Here is a 26,095-nt window from a genome sequence, read left to right on the forward strand (position 1 = left end):
TTACATAAGAAGGAGGAAGCAATGGAGTTTGAAACTCAATGTATGTCTTTTCCATGTACTGAACTCTTGTTATTCAAGTATGCCAAGGTAAATTCAATTTTTGATTCTAGGGCACCTTTAATCCTTGTCCTCCTTCTTTGGGTAAAAAGAATACACTCTGAGGAACCCAATGTAACTTATCCCAGAAAAAAATCAACTAAAATCACTGAAATCTCTTATCATTACTAAAATCAAAAGTTGTAACTATTATTTAATGGGCCTGAGCTAAAACTAACAATGACCAGTTGTATTTTTTTAACATTAACAAAAAAAATAATATCTTCTGTAACAAATGTAGCTATTGCTCATTCTTAATCCTAGTTAATGCATTAACTAACGTTAAATAATGAGACCTTATTATAAAGTGTTACCTGTTGTTCTTTATAATTCTTTTGCACTTTAATCTGTTTGAAACATTTTACTTTATATTTTTTTGTGTATTGCGTTATTGTATTTAAATGTTCTTTAAAGAGTTCTTTTTGTAAAAAGAGTTCTTAAACCTGGTATACTATGACAACACTTTTTTTGCAACTTATTTCGATATCGTGATAATACCGTATACCGTGATAAAAGCTTCAGCCATTATCGCAACATGAAAATTTGATACCGTCACATGCCTAGGCTGGACATTGACACAAATTCCACATTGCCATATTCAATAACATGCTAAAACCTAGTCCGAGAGCTGTCATGATTAAAATATATTTAAAAGTAAAAAAATTTAAAAAAAATATCTTCTGTTGTAACACAACTTACCTCAATATCTCCAATTCACACTTTATATTCGTCAGTCCAGTGCAGAGCTGCTTCACTCCTGAATCCTGCAGTTTATTATTATTCATGTTCAGCTCTTTCAGATTAGTATCTGATCCCAGAACTGTAGCCAGAGCTGAACAGCTTTTGTCTGTTAAGTTACAATTATTTAACCTACAAGACAAATAAATTAGATAGAACATTTTTTATATACAAATATAAAATATATTTTCCATTATTTAATATTTTTTACATAAATAATACTCACACACTAATATATATATATATATATATATATATATATATATATATATGTGTATATTTGTGACACTGTTAAAAAGTGTTTTTTTTTTCTTCAGAAATTAAAGTTACACTATGTACATTATCAATTATATATATTGAGTTGTGGAGTCTGAGTTATATACTTTACTTCATTCAATATATTATTATCATTTGTTTATTTACTTTTTCCTTTATTTATATTGATTATACTTTGTTTGATTTAATTTATGTAATCGTCGAACTTCCTCTTCTGTTTGTCCTGTGTAGCACAACCAGGTGATTGTCATTAGACTAATTAATTTCTGCTCAAACTCTGAATGTGTTTGTTACTCACACCCTGACGAAGGCAAAATCAGCAGCAACGCGTAGGTGTGCAGACTGTGCACTTGTCACCTGTTTTAATATTTAGCCATGATGAAATAGAAAACTTTTTAAAAAAGCCTTTATCAGATTCAAGTGCCTTGGACCATCCTCAATTTTACGAGGTGAACTATCCCTTGCACCCAAAGACCACCGGGCTCGAACTCATACCCCGTGCAGCACTTCAGTTTTTTGCTTTGAGATATATATATATATCAGGGCTCGACAATAAGGACTGCTCGATGGCCCAGGGCCAGCGTGGAGACGACCCTTGGGACAGTTGACGGAACTGTCACTTGCCGGATTGGGCCAGTGCTGCATCGTAGGGGTGTATAGGCCTATATCGTCTATGTACGATGATATCTAGTTGTTGTTTTAACAATCTGAAATTATCGAGTATTGTCCCTCACTTTACAGAAAAACAAAACAAAAACACACCCATAGAGTGCGTGTATTCACTACGTGATGTAGTGTAGTAGGTTAGACGAGTGCGCATACGAATTTAGAGTGCATATTTTCACTGTGATCTAGTCTATAAAAATTCATTTAGAATGCCCCCAAAATTCAAGATAAGGGGCAAAAATGCCCCGTATGACTTTTATATTTATATCATTTAATACAGTTAACCAACATCACATGAAAAGTGCTGTCTTTTCTCCAAATATCAGCATGATTACAAATGTGATATTGATTTTATACAACAGTTCAATAAACAAGAAGTTAATAATAAGTGAAAATATGGCTTTAAAAAGGTAAAAAATATATTTAAACTTATTGGAAAAGACAATTTGTCACTGCTGCGAACTGACCACCACACATAATATGAAAAATATCCGAAAACTTTAGGAGTCACTGGTCCATGGCAGTCCTTAATGTACCAGCACAATAACACGTGTTTGGATGTGTGGGCCGCGAGTTGGAAAAGGTTGGGAACCACTGATCTACGTATTGCATTACATTGTTTTGCCCCCCAAAATTGAAACTACAAAACTAAAACTATTATGAAATTAAGCTTTTAAAATAACATTTTATTGGGAGATATAGTGTAACAACTGATAATATATGTATTTTAAATAGTCTGTTATACCCTGTATGAGACAAAAACATGACTAAACATTAATTGACTTACAGAGCTCTTCTGGAGGTTTTGATGACTGCCGATAATCTAATGAGACACTCGTCTGATTTCTTGAATTTCTGAAGATCAAACTCCTCCAGCTCTTCCTCTGATGTCAACAACACAAAGACCAAAGCAGACCACTGGGCAGGTGAAAGGTCACCAGATGAGAGGCTTCCTTTGCTAAGGTGGGTCTGAATCTCCTTCACCAGAGTTTGGTCGTTCAGTTCATTCAGACAGTAGAACAGATTGATGGATCTCTCTGCAGGCAGATTATCTTCTAATTTCTGCTTGATGTACTGAACTATTCCCTTGCTGCTCTGGTCATTGTCGTCATGCTGTGTTAACAGACCTCGTAAGAGTCGTCGATTGGACTGGAGTGACAGGCCGAGGAGGAAGCGAAGGAAAAGGTCCAGGTGTCCATTGTCACTCTCGAGCGCCTTGTCCACTGCAGTCTTGAGTAAATCAATCAAGGTTTCATTTTTGTTTTCCTGTTCTGTAGACTCGTGATCAAACACACTTGTCTTGTTGATGTCTAGAAACAGATGTGCATAAAGGGCTGCAATAAACTCCTGAATGCTCAAGTGAACAAAGCAGTACATGGTACCAATAGTGATCCCTGTTTCCTCCTTAAAGATCTGGGTACACATGCCTGAGTACACTGATGCCTTATAGACGTCAATACCACAGGCTTCCAGGTCTGTGTCATAGAAGATCACGTTGTTTCTTTCCAGCTGATGAAATGCCAGTTTCCCCAGTGAAAGGATGGCGTCTTTATCCCAGGAAACATCTGCTGCATATTCTCCATCATACTTTCGGCGGCTCTGCTGGATCTGAAAGCGGAGAAAGTGTGTGTACATTTGTGTCAGAGTCTTGGGAGTGTCTTCAGTATTTGATTCCTGCTGTGTTTTAGAGATCTCATCAGCCTGATTGTTTTTCACATCATTATTTCTTTTCTCCTCCAGAATGTTCTGGAGAACAGTGGCTGAAATCCAGCAGAAGACTGGGATGTGGCACATGATAAAGAGACTCTTTGATTTTTTAACATGATCAATGATTGTTTTGGCCTGATTCTGATCCGTGAATCTTTTCTTGAAGTACTCTTCCTTTTGTGAGTCACTGAATCCTCGTATCTCTGTCAGCCGGTCGATACAGTCAGGAGGAATCTTACTGGCAGCTGCTGGTCTGGTGGTGATCCAGATGAGAGCAGAAGGAAGCAGATTTCCCTTCATGAGGTTTGTTAGGAGAGCATCCAGAGAGGCTGGTGACGATACATCACGCCACGTCTCATTACGATCAAACTTCAGAGGAAGGCGACATTCGTCCAATCCATCAAGGATGAACAGGACTTTGAACTGATTCCTTCTTGTAAGGTTCAGTCCTTTTGTCTCTGGGAAAAATTGAGTTATAAGGTCCATCAAACTTAGTATTTCTTTCTCCTTTAAGTTCATCTCTTTGAATGGAAGAGGAAATATGAAGCTGATATCTTGATTTTCTTTTCCTTCAGCCCAGTCCAGGACAAACTTTTGCACAGAGACTGATTTTCCGATGCCAGCGACTCCTTTTGTCAGTACAGTCCGGATCTCCTTGTCTTGTTCAGGAGCTTCAAACAATTGTGTGCATTTAACCTGAATCTCTTGAGATTCATGACGCCTGGAAGCAACTTCAATCTGTCTGACCTCATGTTCAGTATTGACCTGTTCACTGCCACCCTGAGTGATATAGAGATCTGTGTAGATGTTATTCAGAAGTGTGGGGTCACCTTGCTTCGCAATTCCTTCGAACACACATTGATACTTCTTCTTTAGGCCACATTTTAGCTGATGAATGAAGAACAGCTCATCTAAACACAGGAACAGAAAATAGACAGTTTTAGTCTTAATTTTCTCTCCTACATTTATAAGTGTCAATCAGATGATCTTGAGTCTCTGACCTTCTAGAGCATCAGCAGCTTCATCTTGCTTCATCTCTCTCAGGTAATGTAGTGTGAGATCAAGAGCTGCTGCTTTGGTACTGCATCTATTCTCATTAAAGTCCTTCACAAAGTGTTGTGTGTTCTCTTTTTGTAATATTTTCTTAAACTTTTCTAGTTCATTCTTCAGAAACGTGATTATTTTGCTCTCAAGATCCTACAAAGCGAGAAAAAATAAGACACAGAACAACAATTTAACCAGATCCACATCCATATTTGGTCAAAAATATTTATTTATTTAGATATTAAAAATATTTGTAATAAATTAAACCAGTTAAAAAAGCAAACATGTTAATTTGCTGTAATTTTTAAGACAAAAAAGTACAAAAACACCACATTTTTTATTACATTTTGATTATTATTTATGGGTTCTTAAAATTTCTATTCTAGTATTTGTGCAAGAAATGTTCAGTAACCGATTTGTTTGTTTTAAATATATTATAAACATTTATGAAAATGTGTTTTCTTACCTGGAAGATCTCTGGGAGATTGTCTCTGAAACTCTTGTGTTTCCTGTGAGTCTGAATGTCTGAGTCTAACGTCTCCCATTGAAGCCTGTTAGACAATAAAATACTGCATTTCCAGGCAAAATATTATTATTGTTTTTAGCTGTTTAAAATTTATGCTGTTAAAGTGTAGGATCTATTTAAGTATAAATATATAGTGAATTCTGCATTAACAATAGGTATTTTAATATATGTATATGTTTTGCAGCAGTTATGACAGCACACTAAAATAAATGGGTATTACAAGAAACTAGGGCTGGACGATACAACTAAAAAAATTATCACGATATAATGTTTCTGTGACGCAGACTCAGGTTGATTGGGATCCATAAGCGGTTTATTAGCAAACAGCAAACTCACAGTACAGGCTGGGGGCGTGGGTCAAATCACCAGGGTAAACAACAGTGTCAGAGACAGTCCTATGATCGTGGTCATAACCGGGCAAGAGATCGGGGCAGGCAGCAAACAATCAAAGACGCAGTCCAGGCAAACAAAGGGTAACAGGCAGGCGGCAAACAATCCAAGGTCAGTAATCAAACAAGGTCAGTAATCAAACAAGGTCAATACACAGGGAATAACGCTCAGAAATTGTTGCGGGGCAAACAATACTTCGCGAGGAGTGTGTGTGTGTGGGTGTGGCTTAAATAGCTGGCTGACGTGAAACAGGTGCACCGTAATCAGGCCAGGTATGTGGGCGCTTGGGATTTGTAGTCCAGTTAGTACTCGGGAGAGTGAGACCTCCGGTGGCTGATCAAGGGAACTTCGCTGGCATTCGTGACAGTTTCATATTGATCGGTATCGATAATTATTGAAAAAAATTTTAGTAGAAAAAAAATGTTTGAATTTTACCAATGCATTTTAATTAAGGCAAACAACAAATAATTTTAAAACAAAGCAAAATAAAATGTAAACACATCTTTCTTATATTTTATATGAAGATTAAATAAATGAGTGTTAAAGAAACTTAGAGCTGCACAATTCTGGATAAATTGAGAAACTCTTTTGTTTGTTTCAAATCAAGATCACAATTCTGAATGACAATTAAATGAAATAGCGTAATTTACTGGAGGTTCTGACAAAATATTAATTGCTGCAGTCTATTTTAAAATTTTAAATATATTTGAATTAATTATTTTTTAAAAATCTGTTTGGATGTATGATTCAATGACTCACTTATAAATACTCTTGTTTCATTACTGGATGAATCAGTGTGTTTGAAAGAATCTGTTGAATGAAGATTCAACGTCAAATACATTTTTTAACAGTCACTTGTCGCCACCTGGTGGTGAAACAATGTAATCGATAAATGCGTCGTTTTCAGCGCCATGCTTCAATATTTGCATCTTGATCGATGACATAGACATTAGTGTTTTATCTGAACTATAAACTTTTATCTCAGCACTTCTGTGATAATTTGAATATTTGTAACAGAAATAAAGATACTGTGTGGTTGAAAACACTTTGTGCAGCTGTTAATACCGACATGACAACTGCTCTCTCAAGACGAACTTTGAAGTAGATCAACTGTAAGACGTAAGGAAACAATGAAACTGCCACATTGACGTACTGACATGTGTAACGGAGTTTAAAATATGTTAGTTAAATTCAGCATAAATTGGGGAAACTCGCCATTGGCTGTTGTGTTGCTCGCGTTGTGCACATATTGCAGGGCGGAGCTATGTAATCAGCAGAGCGCATATCTCGTCCTGCTGGTAAGTTGCATCATTAATTGCTCCATCTTAATAACTAAGTTTGGATCATTTTCAAGCCCAAGCTTATACTTTAAACTACACAAAAGTGTACTTATTTTGTCTGTCAGCTCCTAGTTGTAGTGATGGCGAGATGAAGCCTCATGAAGCATTGAAGCTTTTCAGCCAAGTGGTTCACAAAAGGGTTCATTTCTCAAAGTTCATTTGCTCACAATACCACCTGGTGGTCAAAAATTGTAAAACAAGCAGATACATTACAGATGACCTGATGTGATCTGATACACTGTATTGTATGGCAGTTAAGGCTTAGAAATAATGGTGAAGAAAAAAATCAATTTACACATAGACTAATCTATTTATATGAATGTAATGTGTATTTTCTGGTGGTATATAATGATTGCATGACATAACCGTGTAATAAACGTATTGGCTTCAAATGAATGGGACTATCAAATGGGTTTAAATAAATTCTTTGGTCATAATAGCGATATTATTATTATTCTAAAACCACACATTTTGAGGGGATCCCATGGGTTGTTCAGGTGCTGGTCATATAATTAGAATATCATCAAAAAGTTGATTTCACTAATTTCATTCAAAAAGTGAAACTTGTATATTATATTCATTCATTACACACAGACTGATATATTTCAAATGTTCATTTCTTTTAATTTTGATGATTATAACTGACAACTAAGGAAAATCCTAAATTCAGTATCTCAGAAAATTAGAATATTGTGAAAAGGTTCAATATTGAAGACACCTGGTGCCACACTCTAATCAGCTAATTAACTCAAAACACCTGCAAAGGCCTTTAAATGGTCTCTCAGTCTAGTTCTGTAGGCTACACAATCATGGGGAAGACTGCTGACTTGACAGTTGTCCAAAAGACGACCATTGACACCTTGCACAAGGAGGGCAAGACACAAAAGGTCATTGCAAAAGAGGCTGGCTGTTCACAGAGCTCTGTGTCCAAGCACATTAATAGAGACGCGAAGGGAAGGAAAAGATGTGGTAGAAAAAAGTGTACAAGCAATAGGGATAACCGCACCCTGGAGAGGATTGTGAAACAAAACCCATTCAAAAATGTGGGGGAGATTCACAAAGAGTGGACTGCAGCTGGAGTCAGTGCTTCAAGAACCACTACGCACAGACGTATGCAAGACATGGGTTTCAGCTGTCGCATTCCTTGTGTCAAGCCACTCTTGAACAACAGACAGCGTCAGAAGCGTCTTGACTGGACTGCTGCTGAGTGGTCCAAAGTTATGTTCTCTGATGAAAGTAAATTTTGCATTTCCTTTGGAAATCAGGGTCCCAGAGTCTGGAGGAAGAGAGGAGAGGCACACAATCCACGTTGCTTGAGGTCCAGTGTAAAGTTTCCACAGTCAGTGATGGTTTGGGGTGCCATGTCATCTGCTGGTGTTGGTCCACTGTGTTTTCTGAGGTCCAAGGTCAACGCAGCCGTATACCAGGAAGTTTTAGAGCACTTCATGCTTCTTGCTGCTGACCAACTTTATGGAGATGCAGATTTCATTTTCCAACAGGACTTGGCACCTGCACACAGTGCCAAAGCTACCAGTACCTGGTTTAAGGACCATGGTATCCCTGTTCTTAATTGGCCAGCAAACTCGCCTGACCTTAACCCCATAGAAAATCTATGGGGTATTGTGAAGAGGAAGATGCGATATGCCAGACCCAACAATGCAGAAGAGCTGAAGGCCACTATCAGAGCAACCTGGGCTCTTATGACACCTGAGCAGTGCCACAGACTGATCGACTCCATGCCACGCCGCATTGCTGCAGCAATTCAGGCAAAAGGAGCCTCAACTAAGTATTGAGTGCTGTACATGCTCATACTTTTCATGTTCATACTTTTCAGTTGGCCAAGATTTCTAAAAATCCTTTCTTTGTATTGGTCTTAAGTAATATTCTAATTTTCTGAGATACTGAATTTGGGATTTTCCTTAGTTGTCAGTTATAATCATCAACATTAAAAGAAATAAACATTTGAAATATATCAGTCTGTGTGTAATGAATGAATATAATATACAAGTTTCACTTTTTGAATGGAATCAGTGAAATAAATCAACTTTTTGATGATATTCTGAGTATATGACCAGCATTTGTATCTGTCAAAATGTTGCGCCAAAATTCAAATTGCATCCTGAACCAGTCAGGCGGAAGCGAGGCTTCGAACGTCATCAATGACGTCATTGGTCTAAAGCGATACAAGCCTCGATATGTGCTTCACTGAAAGCTTCCGGGATTTCTCGACACACGCTCTGAAGCCTCGGCACAGAATGTAACATCACTACCTAGTTGTGTTGGTCGAGTCAAATATGTGTTATTTGTGACGATAAGATGAAGAGTGTGTTAATTGGCCTGCTTGTGAACTCCGAACTTCTGTTTATTTCATTTAAGACTTCTCATGCAACATCGATGCACTGCATTCTGATCAGCCTTTTGCTGCTGTTTGTCCCAGGTATGTGTTTTATTCGGTTTTGTCATGTTCTGTGTTAAAATAATGTAACGATCGGCCCTATCGGTCGATTTTAAATTGATTAAAATTGGGGTCAGATTATACTGTGTGAGATGTTATGAGTGTTTAAAAAGATGAGACAGACAACAGAAATGAATAAATAAGGTGTATTTACAATATTCACATGGAACTTAAAACAACATAATAAAACTAGAAAAACTTAGGCTGTTTAAAAGCATGGAGTCCATTTGCACCATACCCTAAAACAGTCCATAAGAATCCTAGCTTCTTTAGGTTTTTGTAGCACTGCTGTTCGTAAATTGAAATTATATTTGAATGATAAAGCTTCATGATAAATACTTGCTGAAAATATTCAGTCTATTCACACAGTCTATGTCCAATAATAAGAAACACATGAAATACCTTCTGATAGTTGGTTTTCTCTCACTGAAATATGGTCCTTCACCTTTTGACCGGTCACTCTTCACAGACACAGATCTGGACACATGTGAGTCTGATCTTACACTAATGACACAAAGAGCAGAAAGATAAAACACTTTACTACAGGAGATACTCATATATTCTCATTTAAAATGGTTTAATGTTGTAAACAGTAATTAAATGCAGTATAGACACACAAAAAGTCCATCTATGACTGAAGATGGATGGAAGGACATAATTCATGTTTGGGTTGTAAGATCTATTTTCCATGGTGAATTTATGCCTCCTTGTAATTGTATAACTGTAGAAATGCTCCAGACTGAGTTCAATAAAGAGGAAAGCAGACTATCAGACACTGTGTTCTCTGAATTATTGTTTTATTTCATTTCCATCACAATTATCTAAGCTAATGTAATGCTGTAACACAAAACACATGAAATACCTTCTGTTAGTTGATGGTTTTCTCTCACTGAAATATGGTCCTTCACCTTTTGACCAGTCACTCTTCACAGACACAGATCTGGACACATGTGAGTCTGATCTTACACTAATGACACAAAGAGCAGAAAGATAAAACACTTTACTACAGGAGATACTCATATATTCTCATTTAAAATGGTTTAATGTTGTAAACAGTAATTAAATGCAGTATAGACACACAAAAAGTCCATCTATGACTGAAGATGGATGGAAGGACATAATTCATGTTTGGGTTGTAAGATCTATTTTCCATGGTGAATTTATGCCTCCTTGTAATTGTATAACTGTAGAAATGCTCCAGACTGAGTTCAATAAAGAGGAAAGGAGACTATCAGACACTGTGTTCTCTGAATTATTGTTTTATTTCATTTCCATCACAATTATCTAAGCTAATGCAATGCTGTAACACAAAACACATGAAATACCTTCTGTTAGTTGATGGTTTTCTCTCACTGAATTTTGGTGCTTCACCTTTTGACCGGTCACTCTTCACAGACACAGAGCTGGACACATGTGAGTCTGATCTTACACTAATGACACAAAGAGCAGAAAGATAAAAAACTTTACTACAGGAAATACAGGTTTCATGTTTGATTAAGCCCAGTTTAAAGGGAACCCCTAGTGTTAGGACTTGTATGGCTTAATATAACATAAATGATCTCTCTTACTGAAATATGTAGTAGAAAACCCATGAATGATTTACGTTATTTTAAAAATCCATGACATATTTGGACAATGGGCATCGCCATTTTGTTTAGGTGTACAGAGCGTTCTATGCGAATGACGTCAAATGGTTGCACTCACTGAGCTACTGACACTGTCCTGTTGATATTTTTAACGCAACACAACTCGGAATATAATATACGATGCTATTGTGCAGCTTTTGGTTGTAATTTTCAGTCGAAGGGCAACAAGAGAAGTGATGTCTTAACTGCTTTTCTACCGGTAAGAGAGGAAAAGAATGGGAAGTTGTGAAGAATGTGGACGAATAAAACTTCCTAAAGATCCGCGTCTTTGTTCTCTTCACTTTAGCCCTGATGACTTTGAGGCTTTTAGTAGACCACAGCTGAAGGAGATTACAGTTGCCGATGGATGTAAGTGTATGCTTTAACCAAATGCTGCGCCTGTCGTGGAGACTGACGAAGGTAAGCCTATAACACATCTGGATTGAGACAGACTGCCTCAAAGCTTGTGTGTGCTGTGATGCACGAGATATCTGTGATCTCATAAACAGCAGCATCTTCTCAGCATGTTTATCTGTGTGTAATGCATTCAGGTGATCAGACGATTTTAACACGGCAATCATACAACAGTAGTTCGAATAGCCACAGAGACACTGCACAGCTTCGATGTTTTCACCCTCACTAATTTTGTGCTCTGGCTCAAATTGAAAAGGCTGATCATGTTTTAAAAGACTTGTATGCGTTACTAGATTACCGTTGCACCAAAACATACAGATAAAAAGACTCAGTCATCAGGGCTAAAGTGAAGAGAACAAAGATGTTAGGAAGTTAGGTGTCACAGACACGCCAGGCTCCAACACCCACCAGTCACAGCGCACTCCATCTCCTGAGTATCTCTTGCTTACCTCAAGGACTCCCAGTACTACTTACCTGTATCCTGTGTCTCCGAGTTACCTCCTGTGTCTCCAGTCCGTGTGTGAGTGTCGTCAGTCTTCCTCGTCTCCACTTTTCTACCGCTATCATCCAGCATCCACCCTGCAATCCACAAAAGGACAGTATTACCATTCTATCATCCATCTATCACTACCACTGCATCTGCTACTCACCTGTTGTCACCTGTACCTCTGCTTGTGTTCCAATAAACTACCGTATCTGTGATCTTCTGTCTCCGGCCCATCCATATTGTAACAGAAGACCGGACCATAACAGCGGAACACAAGCATGAGCCATCCCGACCCGTTCCAGGACCCGGTTGACGCTTTGCGTCGCACATTCCCTATTCACCCGTCACCTCCACCAGCCAGCACTTCCGGGAACACCGCCACCGCTTCCTCATCTCCTGTTTACGCCAGTCCCAAGGCCAAACCGGCACCCTTCTCTGGTTCGGCAGAGGATTGCAACGGATTCCTCCTGCAATGCTCGCTGGCCCTGGAGATGCTACCGCACTTATTTCCCACCGAACACTCAAAGGTAGCATTTTAAATTCCCCTTCAAATGGCAGAGCGCTTCAATGGGCCGATTCCATTTGGTCCCAAAATAACACTATGATTCAGTTGTACTCCAGCTTCGTCGACCACTTCAAGGAAGTGTTTGGAGAACCTGCCTTTGACTCCTCCATCAGTGAGAAACTTTATAATTTGAAGCAAAGAAAAATGTCTGTGAATGAAAATGCTCTGCAATTCAGAACTCTCGCTGCCAGAAGTGGATGGAACGAACAAGCGCTACTTACAACGTATCGACAGGGATTGGATCCTCGAATGTGGCTGCATCTCGCTGCATACGAGGACACCATCGGCCTTGAACAGTTTATCCAGCTCTCAATCCGCTTCGCCACCCGTATGCAGTCGTGCCTCGAAGAGCACCAAGGCCAGTCACAGCTCAACACCTTCCTCTGCCGACCAGAATCCGTCAACCCTCCAGAACCAGCCAACGAACCCATGCAAATAGAATCAACTCGTCTGACTCCCACGGAACGGCAGAGAAGGCTGACCCAGAATCTGTGCTTGTATTGTGGTTCTCCTGGGCATGTAATCTCCACATGCCCAACTCGTCCCATGGTGAGTGCCATCTTTCCCTCTCCTAACACGATGAAACCACTCACCACTATTGTAAAACTTGCTGCTGCTGATATCTCCATTCCAGTTACCGCACTCCTCGATTCTGGGTCAGCAGGAAATTTCATCTCCGGCGCCCTCTGCCGTCAGCTCAACCTCCAGACCAAGACAACGACGTCAACCTACCAGATCCACTCAATAACCGGAAAACCCGTCAGCAGGAGACATGTTAGTCGTAGTGTTGGACCACTACAGCTTCAAGTCAGAATACTTCATGTGGAGAACATTCATTTGCTGGTTCTGGAGAGATCCCCAGCTGACGTGATCCTAGGGCGTCCGTGGTTGGAGCAGCACAACCCCATCATCTCCTGGAGGACTGGCGAAGTCCTGAAGTGGGGCGACACCTGCTTCCCTGACTGTTTCACTGCGTTGCCTGTTCCACGCAATCCAAGTTCCAATCATCTTCCTGTCTGTACCACATCCATCAAGAGTCCCATCGAGAGACGTTCAGTGGACATTCCCTCTAGTTACGCCCTCTTCAGTGATGTTTTCTGCCCAAGAAAAGCCTCCAAGCTGCCTCCACACCGGCCATGAGACTGCGCCATCGATCTGCTTCCGGGTGAGTCAGTGCCCAGGGGAAAGATTTATCCCCTGTCCATCCCGGAGGAGAAGGCCATGGTGGAGTACATCGAGGAGGCTCTGGCTCAAGGCTACATCCGTCCATCGACTTCCCCTGCTGCGTCCAGCTTCTTCTTCGTGGCAAAAAAGGACGGAGGCTTGCAGCCTTGTATAGACTACCGGGCATTAAACTCCATCACCATCAAGTTCAGGTACCTCCTTCCTCTCGTCCCAGCGGCCCTGGAACATCTCCATGGTGCCACTGTCTTCACCAAGTTGGACCTCCGCAGCGCGTACAACCTCATCCGGATATGTGAGGGGGACAATTTGAAGACTCTGGGCCTTCGTCATGCCCACCGGACACTACGAATACCTGGTAATGCTGTATGGCCTCGTCAACGCCCCCTCCATATTCCAGGACATCATACACAAGGTGCTCCGGGAGTTTCTCCACAAGTTCGTTCTGGTCTATATAGACGATATCCTGATTTACTCCCGGAGCATGGCCGAACATCGCCGCCACGTTGCGGAGGTCCTGAAATGCCTGAGAGAATTCCAGCTATTCCTCAAGGCCGAAAAATGCTCCTTCCATCAATCCTCAGTGCAGTTCCTTGGGTATAACATTGACAGCAGTGGCATCCGGATGGACGAGGGGAAGGTGGAAGCCATCAAGAACTGGCCCACACCCACTACTGTTAAGGAACTTTCCTCGGATTCGCCAACTTCTATAGACGGTTCATCCAAAGTTACAGCTCCATCACCAGCCCGCTCACAAGCCTCCTCCGTAACAAGCCCAAGTCTCTGTCCTGGACTCCAGCCGCCACAGAAGCATTCAACACCCTCAAAGAAGCCTTCACCACCGCTCCTCTCCTGGTCCATCCAGACCCGGACAGACCCTTCGTCGTAGAGGTGGACGCATCCACCACAGGAGTAGGAGCGGTCCTTTCACAGCAGCAGGGGAACCCAAGCCGCCTCCATCCATGCGCCGCCTTCTCCCGCAAGCTCAATCCGGCAGAGGTGAACTACGACATCGGCAACCGAGTACTTCTTGCTGTCAAGTTGGCCCTCGAGGAGTGGAGGCATTGGCTGGAGGGAGCCAGACATCCCTTCCTGGTCCTAACAGATCATAAAAACCTGGAGTATCTCCGAGCAGCAAAAAGACTCAATCCCAGACAAACCCGCTGGGCTTTGTTCTTCACACGCTTTAACTTCACAATCTCCTACCGACCTGGATCCAGAAACATCAAGGCTGACGCATTGTCACGGCTACACACTCCAGAAGAGAATACAGAGGAACCTGAACCCATACTCCCAGAAAAGATCATCGTCAGCCCCATCACCTGGTCTACCGAGACCTTACCCTCCTCCAATGCCTCCACCAACACTCCGCCGGGTTGTCCACCGGGCTTCCAGTACATCATCCGGACACGGCGCACTCCACTTATTCACTCCGCGCACACTTCACTTGGCACTGGCCACCCGGGGGTCAATGAAACCCTCTCGTTGCTGAAGGATCCCTTCTGGTGGCCCAACATGGCTGCCGATGTCAGAAGGTACGTGTAGGGATGCAGGGAATGCGCCATCTCGAAGAGCCCACCACATCTACCATCTGGCAAGCTCCTTCCTCTGCCCGTTCCCAACCGACCATGGTCACACCTAGGAGTAGACTTCGTCACTGATCTCCCAGCCTCTAATGACCTGTATACTTGTGGTTGTAGACAGATTTTCCAAATCCTGTCGTGTGATTCCTTTGAAAGGACTTCCCACTGCCATGGAAACCACTGAACTCATGTTCAATCACATATTCCGATACTTCGATATCCCGGAGGACATCGTGTCAGATAGAGGACCCCAGTTCATCTCTCGAGTGTGGAAGGCATTCTTCTCGCTCCTAGGTGTGACCGTCAGCCTGTCATCGGGATACCATCCACAATCGAACGGGCAGACAGGACGGAAGATCCAAGAGATTGGCCGCTTCCTCCGTACCTTCTGTCATGGCCGCCAGGACTCTTGGAACCAGTACCTGGGTTGGACCGAGTACGCACAGAACTCCCTACGCCAACCAACTACTGGACTTACACCATTCCAGTGCATACTCGGATACCAACCCCCACTGTTCCCCTGGTCAGGGGAACCCTCGGACGTACCATCTGTGGATTACTGGTTCCGAGAGAGCGAGAGGGTCTGGGACTTAGCACACCATCAACTGCAACGTGCTCTCCGGAGGCGCAGGATGACAGCAGACCTTCATCGTTCCGAAGCTCCTGCCTACCAACCTGGACAGAAGGTCTGGCTGTCCACCAGAGACATCCGACTGCGCCTACCGTGCCGTAAGCTGAGTCCCAGGTTCATTGGCCCATTCACCATCCTGGAGCACATCAACCCGGTCACCTACAAACTACAAATTCCACCTGAGTATCGTATTCACCCCACATTCCATGTATCTCTTCTCAAACCTCACCACCCTTCTGTTCCTCTCTCCACAGAGCCTGGTGTGACCGCAGCCGAGCCCCCTCTTCCACTTCTACTTGACGACGGAGCTGCTTACGAGGTGCGAGAGATCTTGGATTCCCAGCGCCGTGGTGGTCAGCTCGAATACCTAATGGACTGGGAAGGTAACGGTCCTGAGGAACGCTCATGGATTCCACGTAAGGACATACTCGACCCTAACCTGCTGGACACCTTCCACGCTGCTCATCCCAACAGACCTGCCCCTCATGGAAGAGGAAGACAACCACGACGTCGGGGTCCTCGGCCCTCAGGAGCGGGCCATGGAGGGGCGGGTACTGTCACAGACACGCCAGGCTCCAACACCCACCAGTCACAGCGCACTCCATCTCCTGAGTATTAATCACGCACACCTGCACCTCATCAGCTCACCAATCAGCACTAGTATATAAGACACTCACACACTCACTCTCATTGTCCGGTCTCGTTCGCAACAAGGAACTTACCTCTTGCTTACCTCAAGGACTCCCAGTACTACTTACCTGTATCCTGTGTCTCCGAGTTACCTCCTGTGTCTCCAGTCCGTGTGTGAGTGTCGTCAGTCTTCCTCGTCTCCACTTTGCTACCGCTATCATCCAGCATCCACCCTGCAATCCACAAAAGGACAGTATTACCATTCTATCATCTATCTATCACTACCACTGCATCTGCTACTCACCTGTTGTCACCTGTAACTCTGCTTGTGTTCCAATAAACTACCGTATCTGTGATCTTCTGTCTCCGGCCCATCCATATTGTAACATTAGGCAGTTAGGAAGTTTTATTCGTCCACATTCTGCACAACTTCTCATTCTTTTCTCCTCTTATCGCTAGTAAAGCAGTAAAGACTTACATCGCTTCTCTTGTGGCTCATCGACTGAAAATTACAACCAAAAACTGCACAATGTGGCATCGTATATTATATTCTGAGTCGTGTTGCGGTAAAAATATCAACAGGGCAGCATCAGTAGATCACCGAGTGCAACCATTTGATGTCATCGACATAGAACGCTCTGTACAGCTAAACAAAATGACGCCACACATTGTCCAAATGTCATGGATTTTTTAAATAACGTAAATCTTTCATGGGTTTTCTACTACATATTTCAGTAAGAGACATCATTTATGTTATATTAAGCGCAACTTAATAGCAGGGGTTCCCTTTAACAAACAAATTCCTCGTCTAAAAAAAGCCCCTCTAAACATGATTTCTCCCCTGGTCACTGTTTCTAGCAATTTGTTTTTCAATGTTCATTTTTAGTAATTCCCAGTGGCCATCAAGTGTGATGTTAAAATTTGTTCACAGTCCCAAAACATCTACAGTCATGTAGAAGCTCTGTACGTTAGTTAGTTATTAACTGTGACATTGTCTATAAAGCCCTGTTTGACATGTATATTTGACTTGTTCTAATTAAAGTTTCCACATTATTTACATTTACTATCCACTAAACGAGCACCTTTAAACTGTGATTAAATACACTTTAATCAGGGTTTGTACAGGACTATATGGTACATTAAACATTATTTAACTGTGATAAACGTTCCTGTAAATTAAATATGAAACCGGTTTCAAGACATTTTTAACCTGCGACAATCTAGAAACATTAATAGGAAGTTGTGAATTGTTTTGCACAGCATTAGACATGTCAATGGTGAGAGAAAACACTCCTTGTTGATCAGGACAAACCTGAAACTCCAGTAGAGTTTAGAATGATTGTGTGAAAACAGACGCAGTCTTACCTCTGTTCCTCTGAGAGACTCATCTTAGAGAGAGAGTCCTTTCCTCGCTCCTCTGACATTACTGCAGATAAACTGACACTGAAAACAGCTCAGCTCTGGTATCTCTGTGTCGCTGAAGACCATCAGATGCTCAGCATGACCTGGACATGACAATGAGACACTGAGATTAATATCAGGATACTCTAGAGGGATAAATGATGATGAAAAATAAGAACTAATGATGAATGTTGAGTTAATAAAAAAAGAAAATATGCAACAACCATGTTAAATATTAATATTATTAATATGAGTTTGTGTCTTCAAAGTGACCATAAACTGTCATTCAATTTTTCATTGGTTTTGGTGAGAAACGTTAACATTAACATTAACACTAGTTCACAAACTCTAGTTTCATAAGTACGGTTAAAATATATTTATGTTGCTTTATCAAGGTGTCCATTGTAGTCGATATGTTTTTCAACGTTAATTTCTATATCGAAAAATTTGGTGGGCAGCATTATATTGAAGTGTTGGTCAGACTTGATTCGATTCATCATTCGATTCATTTTATTAAATTTAAATAACATGAATTTAAAGGATTTTTAATGTGAAAAAGAAACTACTTAGAATTGTTTATTGTACCAAAAGTAATATGAAAGAAACTTTAAATACATGTACAGTTGAAGCCAGCCTTGCAGAATCTGCAAAATGTTAATAATTTACAAAGGAGGGATTATAAAAAATACATTTTGTTTTTATTTATTACTGCTATAAACTATTTCACATAATAGATGTTTAAATATAGACCAAAAGACAAAATAATAACTGAATTTACACAAAAGATCCAGTTCATAAGTTTATATGTGTTTGAGTCAGGGGGTGTAAACTTTTGAACAGGATGATTGGTGGAAATGGATCTTATTTCGCTCAGAGATCTAAGAGAGGTTATGGAGGATTGGTTGTCTTCCTCGCTTACAAGGGCGTAGTTTGGGTTTAAACATTGGCATTACATTTCATTAGCAGTGGTTCCCAAGCCAATACAGGAAACTGATTGTCTTCAGAAAAGTTTCAATGGCATTTTCTTTTCCTCTTATCTCTGTATAAAGTAGTATTAATAAGTGCAGCGCTGATTTATGTACAGCGTTAACCCAAGAAACACTATATTGCTGCTGTGCCCTCAGGATTCACAGATGAACAGAAAGTTTGAAGAACAGCATTTATTTGAAATAGAAATCTATTATAACATTATAAATGTCTTTTTGACCAATTTAATCCATCCAATTTATTTAAAAAAAAATTGTGTGATTCCTGTCTTTGTATGCATGTGTAGCCCCTCCAGTTCGCACCGCTCGCTCCAAGGCGAGACTCGAACCCGAGTCCGTCCGCATGTGAGTCGGGCTGAAGACCACAGTCTCTAGTGTCAGTCTCTAGAGCGCCTCTTGAGTTCAGGGGAGTGAGGTTTACACACACAGCTCTTACCGGCCTACGTCCGTTACACATCTATGCATTTTAAATTGTGGTCAAGAGTTGTTGTTTTTTTTGCTTTTGTTGTAAAAATAGCTTTAATTATTTTAAAATATTTATTAAAATGTAAAGAGTGATTAACATATCAGACTGTTTAAGACTAAAAATGTCATTACAATCTCATACAACATCAAATGTCCACTCCATCACATATTACACCAACATCCAGTAATCAAAGGCAAATCAAGGCCATAATCCCAGTTTATTCCAGGACATGTGATATATGTTTTAAAAGTTTAAAAATGTTTAATTTTTCAAAATTGGCCCTAATTAAATCCCCATTAAGAACATGTTTACGAACCTTTATGACCTATAAATAATATTGAATGAATGTTTAGACTCGTTTAAGATGAGCAAAATCTGCACAGAACCGTTGCATGCCGGTTATAAATGTGTCCGAGTGTGGTCCGCCTTGTCAATAATGGAAAGATGAGGCTTATCAGTATGTCACAATATCACCCCGTTTGGACTTTGTTTTCTGTTTTGCATTATTTCTTGCCAGTCTGTCATCATAGTTATGCATTCACTAACTTGCAATACGACTGGATATCAGTTATTTTGGATATACTGTACATCAGGTTCAGTACATGGTGAATATTCTGAAGAAGAAAAAATCTCTCAACTAATGCTGTAAAACATACATGGGAATCAGTTGGTACTACATTAATATTGAAGGTTAAAATGAACTGATTTGTATAAAAACTTAAATTACACTAAAGCAAAAGTTTATTATAATGAAGTTATAACAGGCCTTCTAACTTTAAAATTATTTCTACTTTTTAATAGTTTCTAGTTTTTTAATATAAATGGTGGCAGTCAACTTGACATTTGTTCAAACATGCATTATATAGGCTATTGAAGAACATTAAAAATGATAATTAATATGTAATATGGTGTATATATTTAGCTAAATGCTGCTCTCTAGAGTTCATTTTTCTAGCAGATTAACGAGTTTATGGTCACTGAATATGTTTGTTCTGAGGTAAATGTGACATTGTTTACAAGCTGTTATTAACGTCTTTCCGCGGTTGAAACACTGATCAAGCGATTACACGAGACATGATACAGATTTCGTTAAGTTGTACTGTATCTTTTAACATACCTTGAGATGTTTATTCGTGTTTATTTTGCGCTGTAACTGATATTAACGCTGAGGAACGGAAGAGAGCCAAAACGGTATTTATGTTTTTTTATTTCTAAGTAAAATGAGCAGAATTTAAGATATGAGACTTTGATTGCCAAAAGCAACAAACCACAAATCTTACAGTGATTTATTGGATGGTTCTGTATCCTCGCGCTTTTTTAAGTGCATATACAGAAATCATTGACCTTTCCTACTGGGTATAAGGCGTATACCTGCTTATCACATAGACTACACCACTGGGTATAAGTTATAACTTATGTTAATAATCATTATTACACAAACTCATATGAAATCCGTTCATATTCCCTCAAATAACTGTAATCGTGTCAGTATTAAAGCTTACTTCAGCAGCACAGACGGTCTTGTCCTGCAGGAACAGAATCCAGAAGTCTCTGAAACACTTTTGGTTTGAGACTCACCTGTGCTCCTGATCACTGTCTGTCACGTGATACGATTCAATCTTTAGTACAATAGTCCAATCTGTGGTAAAAAGAGATTCTGCTTCATCTTCTACTGTTTTCATCTGAAGACTTGTAATGTTTAACCAGAGATTGTAAATTATAGGGAGATAAGAGGGTCTGTATCTCTTACCATTGGAGAAAGCGTAACGGCTAACTTAATCACGTGCAGCACCTCTCAGCCTATCGTGTAATGGCAGTGACGTCAGTCACAACATTCCCTAGTCTGCCTTCTCTTAAAAAATACATTTTTATCAAGCTAAAATCTACATATAGTTCCCAACGAAAGAATTGTTTAGTGTAAAACATGCTGAAGATTAGCAAACAGGCTGTCGATTCATTAAATGATTAGCTATTTCCCCACAAAAGCTGTTTAATCAGCATAGTGAAGCCTCTCATCCATTGACATCCATTCAAAAAACAGCCTCTGGTCTCCTTCCCTGCGTACCACCAGAGGAGCATTAGCTTAGCCGTCACGCTTTTTTGGCTAAAGGTTGAAGGCTTGCTTTCCAGTGACTTTAGTTTAACAGCGAAAGCAGCGTTCTGAAACATTATATAAATGTGGTACACCTGTGATGTTGTTGTTCTAAGGTTCACTGATGTTTGAGAAACCAGCTTTTGGTGCATTACCGCCACCAGCTGGACAGAGTTTGCAGCGCCAACATGATGCCTAAATGATTTTTTTTTTTACGTAAAACATCTACAGTTTTATTGTTGAGCTTTATCCAGATAAATCAGACACACACCGGTGGATACTCAACTGACATGCTTTATCTGGTACTCACTCCACACGTGTATCTCAGGCACCTTTACTATGTTGAAACGCCTCTCAACACAAGGGCCTCCGCTTGAGCTCGAAAAAGAGACTCACACCAAGGTCGAACATTATAGGGGCTTGGGGCAAAAATGCCACCGAAATTAATTAAATGCTCCCAGAATTCAAGATATAAATGTCCTTTTATGGGTTCATCATGACCACTCAAATTTAACTCCCTTATGGAAATATGATAATATTTTGTAATTATCATTTAAATCTGACTAATTTTCAAATAGTTTGTCATAAATCAAATTGGGGTAAATCAAAATATGACTTTCTGTTAAAAAGCAGGACATTGATTTGTCCACTGTAGTGGACACCAGGACTTAAAGCATCTTTATTACGCATTTTGGGAGACACAAGTGAATAGAGAAAGAAATTATATATCAATATTCCTATGAAATAGTAGATATTATTTTGAAAATCTTGCCAATTATTAGTAATACTTTTTGTCTGAGCATCAGTAACTCAGTGTTGTTTGTACTAGGAGTTCTGTTGTTACAACCTTCCACACTATCTGCCCCACATGAAAATATACTATAGTAATTCTGAACCATACTATAGTAAAGTACTTGAATTAATTTGTTGTGGTAATATAACAACTATAGTAATATAAACAAATTACTTTACCCAATACTTCTACAACTATAGGGTATATTATACTACAATACACTACAGTTTACTGTAGTAAAAACTAAAGTGTACTACAGTATTTATTACAGTTTATCAGTTCACTATAGTTAATATTACAGTATGCTGAAGCATTCATTAACAAAGTGTTGTAAATACTATAATATATACAGTATACTACAATTTACTATAGTATGGTTCAAAAACACTATAGTATTTACTATAAATTACTATATACCCCAAAATATTTTTTCGCTGCCTCAGGGCAACACTGTGCAACAAGAATCATAAAGAAAATGATCGTAAGACAATGCTCAGAGAACAAAATCACAAATCTTTTTCAAAAAAGTCAAGAAATCATCAAGTAAAAAGGGAAAAACACTTGAAAGACATTGATATATTGAATTTGATCCATGCATAGGACTGTATCATGTAGTGTGTCATGTCATATAATGTACTTCATGTAATAAGATTTCACTCCGTACTAAACTTCAAACAGCAGTTCTTCTCTGCTGTGAAATAGAGGTGTGTGTTATCATCACTTTGTGTGTTCCTGCATCTTCTCTTCTTATAACACATTAATGTCAGTGTGAGGTACTGTCCAAAACAACAAGTACCCCTTACTGCACAACGAAAAGAAAAACTGAATTTCTGAACATGCAAAATAAAAAAAACTTCATAAAACCTGACAAAAGGCTTCTCTACACCTTCATACACACACACATGTTTTTTTGTACAGTTCGTGTCATTTTAAATAAGATTACTAAAGCAGATAATCTTGCCTTCTTCTCACACCATGTGCTCCTGTGACCATGTGTCAGAACAGGACGTCCCACCTTCAGATGGAGCTTGATAGTGACTCCCACACCTTACTGGACTGTTCTTTGGTACTTTCTCAACCTTTCTAATTGGTTGCAATCATTTAAATTATTTTCTTAAATTCATCCTTTTAAAATTGACATTAGAGGCAGTAAACCAACTGATCCTTGTTTATTGTGATGTGATTTCTGGAGGCCCTTTGAAAACAATATAATGAAAGCAGGTGCTCATGTGTAAGTATGATTCTGAGACACAATAAAGACAAGAAAAATCAGTGAAATCAGTGAATGATGTCATTCACTTCAGGTCAGATCTCCTTGTGTTTGATGCCGCACTGCCATCTAGTGGACATGACGGGCTACTGTTAGTATGGGCGGGGCTTTAATCTGGACTTTGTCTAATTAGTCAGGTGTGATTAGATACTTCAGATGTCACAGACCCCCAGATATGATCATCCTCATGTGAGGGACCTCACATTTAAAAGGCACCTATCTTTTATAAACAACCAATTTATAAACTGAAAGATTTATATCATAAATTAAGATATTATTTAATCTACTTTGTATTTATTCATATTCATCATATTTAATAATTATTTTTTCATTTATTTTATTTATTTATAACTTTTCTACAGATCTCCTGTCACTCCAGACTGAAAACCGCTGATCAAACATCAGACTTGTCTAAAAAGTGTTTGTAGTCTTCCTTTAAGGTTTCTCATAGACTAGATAAACTCGTCTTGTTCGGTGTGTCAGGTGAGTCCGACAGTAACAGGTGTGAGTGTGAGCCTCTCTTTATCTTCACACACACACACACACACACACACACACACACACACACACACACACTTGTAAGTTCTGCACCTTTTTGCTATTTTGTTTTTACCCGTTTAATTATGATAAATCTGACAATTAGACTTTATGTTTAACATAGTTGTAAAAATTGTAGCTACTTTACACAGAAATGGTTACTAAACGATCATATTGAGCTTTTTCACACATCATGTATATTGTTTTGTCTTGTGTCTGTGAAACAGTGAGTATGTGAATATCATTATTGACGCTGAAATTAACATTATGTCACAAGTGCCGACTCAACTTTTATTGATCCCAGAATATTCCTTTTAATTTGGTCATTATTCTCACCTAAAATAACTGTGTATCTTCAGAACACTTGTAATGTATGGCTTCAGTTTGGAGCTCCACAATCCTGGTCCTCCTTCACTTTCATCAGTTTAGCAGGACTTTCTCCAAACGTTCCTCAAAAGGATAAATATTAAGTAAATAATCACATATTTTGGGTGAACTGTCCCTTTAACTAAACCTGGAACTGCTAAATCTTGATTTTAGAACATGTTAAATTCAGCATGAAATAAATTCTTCATATGCATTTTCAAAATACATGATATAGATCTTATTGTGAAGGATTCCTGCATGTGTTTGTTTATTAAAATAATAATAATAATAATTTGACCTCTTAATATTAATTTAAAATGCCATAACTGGATCTTCCGGTGAAACGACACACTTCTCTCTGGTGACGTATGCAGGACTTCTCCATCATTTATTCCTCTTAAAGAAGCCCTAGATCTCCATTTCACAAGATGTAAGTCTAAGGTGTCCGCAGAATGTGTCTGTGAAGTTTCAGCTTTTATTATACCATGTTTTAACTGCCTATTTTAGGGTGGGATTAAAAATGCGCCGATTCAGTGCGTGTACACCTTTAAATGCTTGTGCTCCCTGCCCCCAAGCTCGCACTCCCATTAAACACTGCATAAACAATACTGAAGTTCACAGAGCTGATATAACTCTCAAAATGGATCTTTACAAAGTATTCGTGATGCAGCACATCAGATCACTTAAGTATTTTGTGGATGTTTACATTTGATTCTGAATGAGTTTGATAGTGCTGCGTGGCTAACAGGGCTAAAGCTACACTGTTGGAGAGATTTATAAAGAAAGATTATGCGTTTATGAATTATACAGACTGCACGTGTTTAAAAATGAAAATAACGACATGGCTCTGATCTCCGTGAATACAGTAAGAAACAATGGTACCTTTAACCACATTTAACAGTACATTAGAAACATGGTAACGAAACATAGACATAAACTTAGAAAGACAATTTACAAATATCACTAAATATATCATGATATCATGGATCATGAATAGTTATTATGGATCCATCTGCCATTTTGCTATTATCCTTGATTGCTTCACAATACCTGCAGAACGTCTGATGATTTAACTCTGCAGCTCCAGACCTTAATACTTCTTCTTCTTCTTTTGTATTTAATGGCAGTTGACAAACCAGCTTAAGGTGCATTTCCGCCACCTACTGGGATGGAGTGTGAGGCCTCGATGAACAAAGTATTATATACAGTAAAAAAAAAAAAAAAAAAAAAATTATAATAATAAAAATAAACAACTAAATTCTTCTAATCGAATCTGTATCTCTCAAATATTCTAGCAGAAAATCATAAACATAACTGTTTCTGTGCATTCTGAAATACAAACCCGATTCCAAAAAAGTTGGGACACTGTACAAATTGTGAATAAAAAAGGAATGCAATAATTTACAAATCTCATAAACTTATATTTTATTCACAATAGAATATAGATAACATATCAAATGTTGAAAGTGAGACATTTTGAAATGTCATGCCAAATATTGGCTCATTTTGGATTTCATGAGAGCTACACATTCCAAAAAAGTTGGGACAGGTAGCAATAAGAGGCCAGAAAAGTTAAATGTACATATAAGGAACAGCTGGAGGACCAATTTGCAACTTATTAGGTCAATTGGCAACATGATTGGGTATAAAAAGAGCCTCTCAGAGTGGCAGTGTCTCTCAGACGTCAAGATGGGCAGAGGATCACCAATTCCCCCAATGCTGCGGCGAAAAATAGTGGAGCAATATCAGAAAGGAGTTTCTCAGAGAAAAATTGCAAAGAGTTTGAAGTTATCATCATCTACAGTGCATAATATCATCCAAAGATTCAG

General features: G+C 39.4%; 2 protein-coding genes across 4 annotated transcripts in view; one reads left to right on the forward strand and one right to left on the reverse strand.

Annotated features, from left to right (window-relative positions):
• The window catches only part of LOC127494395 (uncharacterized), a 492,193-nt gene that overhangs the window by 267,334 nt on the left and 198,764 nt on the right, over nucleotides 1-26,095 (reverse strand). The gene's annotated exons all lie outside the window — the stretch shown is intronic.
• The window catches only part of LOC127494401 (transmembrane O-methyltransferase homolog), a 204,330-nt gene that overhangs the window by 774 nt on the left and 177,461 nt on the right, over nucleotides 1-26,095 (forward strand). The window lies entirely within an intron of this gene.

Source organism: Ctenopharyngodon idella, chromosome 14 (assembly GCF_019924925.1).
Source record: "Ctenopharyngodon idella isolate HZGC_01 chromosome 14, HZGC01, whole genome shotgun sequence".
Taxonomy (NCBI): Eukaryota; Metazoa; Chordata; class Actinopteri; order Cypriniformes; family Xenocyprididae; genus Ctenopharyngodon; species Ctenopharyngodon idella.